This window comes from Gavialis gangeticus, unplaced genomic scaffold, assembly GCF_001723915.1.
Source record: "Gavialis gangeticus isolate Ggan-Ray unplaced genomic scaffold, GavGan_comp1, whole genome shotgun sequence".
NCBI classification, from domain to species: domain Eukaryota; kingdom Metazoa; phylum Chordata; order Crocodylia; family Gavialidae; genus Gavialis; species Gavialis gangeticus.
Window position 1 is genome coordinate 3,351,490 of NW_017729001.1, and position 4,196 is coordinate 3,355,685.

At 42.3% G+C, this 4,196-nt stretch overlaps 1 protein-coding gene across 1 annotated transcript in view; it reads left to right on the forward strand.

Moving 5' to 3' along the window:
- The window catches only part of RBM19 (RNA binding motif protein 19), a 156,105-nt gene extending 154,927 nt beyond the window's left edge, over positions 1 to 1,178 (forward strand). The window contains exon 25 of the mRNA XM_019506689.1: positions 318 to 1,178. The gene's annotated coding sequence lies outside the window, so the exon portion shown is untranslated. The remainder of the gene's footprint in view (positions 1 to 317) is intronic.
- Positions 1,179 to 4,196: the final 3,018 nt, after the last annotated feature.

Consider the following 4,196-nt stretch of genomic DNA (forward strand, 5'->3'; position numbering starts at 1 on the left):
CATACTAGAAAGAGACCCTATTCTTAAAGAGACCTTCCCAGAGCCACCCACCCTGTAAGTGCTGGCTGCTTGTAGGTGCATAGCTCTGGTCCATTTCAGCTTGCTCCGTCTTCCAGGCTCCTGTCTGCTCTTGGCACCAGGGTGCCTTGGTTTGCTCAATTTCACTCCCCGCTCCCCCTGCTTTTGCAGGCTGTTGGCACACCTTTATGGATCAGTCTCTACTCTGTGTGACTTTGGTTGGTTGAGATTCAGCCCTGCTTTCTAGTCAGCATCAAAGGTAAAACAGCTACATGTTGCTTTTGTTTCCCTCCCCTCAGGTCATCTGTGGATGGACAAAGAAAATGGGACATCTGCCTGTATGTTCTATGGCCAAGTGGGATTAAGCACACTCGTTACCATCAGAATCTGCTACAGCAGCCCTTTCAACCAGGGGATTAATTCGCACCTCACACGTAGCTGAGGCATGCCAGGCTCTTTGTCTGAGAAGGAGATACACCTGGACTCAAGAGGTGGAAGATGAGCCTTTTCCATTCAAGAGCAATACTTGCCCATCAGTGGGCACTTGTGGGACTCCTGCTAATTCAGAGATTTCAGGCTGGAACAGTATTTCCTTTAACCCCAGAGAATTTACATATCTGTCAAACCTGAAACCTGGGATGCCAGCCACATAAAGCTGAGAAAAAAGCTAGATACCAAGGGGCTATCAGCATTTTGCTTTTGAGTCAAATTGTTCTTAAAATCTGAATAATTTAAAACATATTCCTGTACATTAAATTTTTTAAATACTTTTTCTAAACAAAGTTGAATCTCTTGGGGTTTCTTTTTTTCTTTCAATTTTTATTAGCCATCACCAGGTATTTATTTTAGCCTTCTAGGAAGATGGAAATATTTGTGGCAAGGCCGGGCTTTGCTGCATTCAGCTTTGTGCCTGTCATTTCTTTCCCTGCTCTCAGCCAGCTACCTCCCTTCCCTTCTCTGATTTCAAAGGAAAAGAGGCTTTTCTTTTCAACCAGGGTACCAGTTTACATATGTACGCAGCTGATAAAGTATTCCACTGCACCCCTTTCCCCTCTGGGAATTGCTGTCTTATGGCAAAACTGGTTTGTCCGACAGGGACTGCAACAGATTACAAGTGTTGGCTGCATGCACCAGGCCTTTTTTGATAACTGCATACCTCTCAAAAAAAAATCCCAGCTATCTGTCTGGCTGCTGTGCTGATCTTTGCTGTTGGCCACTTTGCCTCATATCCCAAGGAAATGGACATGAATTCAACACCACCATCAGATATACAGCATCATTTTGCTGTGTTGGAAATGCAACTCAAGTCCTTTCTGGAAGGTTGCACAGTCTAGCTACACATAGTGATTCTATATTCTTTTAATGTTACCTTTATTAGGTCTTACGTTTATGGCGGGATTCTTTTTTCAGCAGCAGCTTTACTTGTCTTCCGATAAAGTGTATGACCATTTTTATCATTGAAATCAATGGGAAGCCAAGTGAAGCTGATGTTCCATTCTTCTAATAATCCTGTGCTGTGTATCAAGCATGAAAGTGCTACAGGATGTGCCACAGATCAGCCGTAAAAGGTGGGTAATGACCAAACATGAGCCAGGTAAGTCAAGACTTCAGGAGAGGGGGACCCCCTTGCAAATATTGATATGTGGCATCCTACCCTTACCTCCCAAGGTAAATGAGAATATGCTCTAGGGGAGTTAATGGTGGTTCAGGTTTTAAAAGGAGAATTTAAAATGTGGGTTTACCACTAATTGCAATGGGAATACAGTTATGTCAACACCACACGAGTGGTTTTGGAAATCTTACCCCTCCCTTCTCCTCAGATTTAGTGTTGTACCTAACGTTGGATGCAACTTCTTGGGATTAACTGATGGGGACTGATGACCCACCCACTGACTCCCAGCCACAGCTGCATAGAAGACATTTACTCCTGGCATAGATGAGTTTAAGTAGAGATGAGGTGACATTATTATTGTTGTTGTTACCTGAGAATATGCATGGTGCTGCATAGGACTCAAACATTTGAGGTTCTGGTCTCAAAGCTTTACAGTCCAAAAAGATAAATGCACACCTGGGGAGATTCCACTGAGAAATCCAGAGGTGGCAAAGAGTAAGTGACTGCTAATTTAGGAGGCTGTTTTTGATCATTTGAGACACAGAAGTACATAAAATGCTTTGGTTTCAACCATTGAAGCCTCTTGTGCAATATGCTTTCAAATAGGAATGACTTTGCTCTTCCCCAGTGTCATGTGTTCAACAGTCTCAAAAGACTTCACAAAGGAAAGGTTGTACAAAAGCTGTTGATCAGTTTCACAACATGTCCTTTCTGAATCCTACCTAAGCAGGAAAGAACCTGAGTACTTACGGTCCTGGTTGTAACTCTGCCCTGGAGTCAAGTGCTCCAAGTGTTTTAAAACAGAGGTTGGCAACCTTTCACTAACAATGGGCTGGATTAAGAGGGGTCCAGAGGCAGGGGTTGATAGAGCCAAGCACTAGATGGTGCATTCTCATGCAGACATATTTGGCAGACCTAATAAAGTCTCTTTGCAGGTCAGATCCACAATTGTGTAGGTCTTGGTGATAATGAACTACAATAGTATTCACAGGCCTAGATTTTCAAAAGTGCTTAAGAAATGTTAGGGGTCCCACTCATGAAACTTCTTATAGGGCCTGGTTGTCAGATGGTAGGTGTTCAAAACTGAACATCTCAAGGCGGGTTCCTAAAACTTTGAAGCCTCCAGTGTCATTTTTAAAAAATGAGCAGTGCATATAATGTTCCCATTGTTTCTGGATGCAAGGAAGCCATGTGTAAATAAACATGCCAATGCAATATAAAATATATTTATTAGTATATTTTGATAAATATAATTCCTACATCACTAACCTATCCATGTATATGTAAATTAAAAACAGTAAAAGTGGAAGCTTTTCTCTCCGAAGGAAGACCAGTTCAGTGATGTAATTTAAGACAGGAACTGGAAGTCAGCCTTTGAATGCATGTAAGAGGTGGATCATGTTGAGAATTGTAAGGTAAGTGCAAGTGATGCTTGGGGGGAATATTGTGGCTTAATTACAACTAGACATTTATCAAGGAAAGCCCCCAAAACTCTGATCACTTCCTGCTTCTTTCAGCATCACTGTCATGGCAAAACTGGTACCACTTGGCTAAGGAATGAATGGAACAGTAAATAGTGAGTTTTAACTCTTGTACATTCATTTTTTAGGTATGTATTTAAGTTGGTAAATATAATCAGCGAGAGGTATTATAACAATAATTTTAGTGGCGACGAAATACAATGGAATGATCTGGCATGCCTGGTTTTATGAACATTAGGGTGCTCAAATTGAACCTGGTCAGGAACATAGCTTTAATTTCCAAAGCTTCATGCGAGAGAAGTACCTGCAGTGAAGTTTAGTATAACCTGCTCCTTTACAAGTTAGTACTGTCTTGTTTCTCCATCACTTCACACGTGAAATCCCATTTGGGCAACAAGTTGAGAGCCAGGGAATGGTTGGATTTCCTTGAGTTGTTTTTGCAGATAATTAACTGCATGCCCCTTCTACTGAGGCTTGTCCTGGTTCTGCAGAAAGAAAGGAGGGTGAGAATAATGGTGCAGATGTTATTCATGATGGATGGAATGGATATCTGTACAGTAAATGTTACTATTGCCACATTGTCATGGGGAAGTGAAATAGGAGGCTACCCACTAAGTGCATTTGTACAGCCCCTAGCACAATGGGGCCCTGGTTCATGACTAGGCCTCTAAGTATTAAAAGGCTCTGCAGAAACTAAATAGTAGCAAATGGCTTCTTTGCACTGGGTGCTTCAGCCATTTGCTTGGCTATCTTAGTGCTACCCGCCAGCATAGCAGTAATTAGGTGAAGCCCTGGAATGGGACAGGACAGCGGTAGTGTATGGTAGCACCTCATGGGGACTCATAAGCAATAGTGGCTCTGAGGGCCAGGAGTGGCACAAGCTGAGCAGAAGTCTGTGAGAAATGTCAGCTAATTAAAACCTGCTTGTATTCTTTACAGAGCACCATTCTTCCAGTAGGGATTCGTCCAATCATACGTCCTGCTGTTCCAGCCAATAGATTTGTGTGTTTTCATTCCCTAAATCTGTCGTGATGCTCAGTTCTTAGCAGTAGAACTCATAGTACTTTACAAAGAGGGTAAGTATC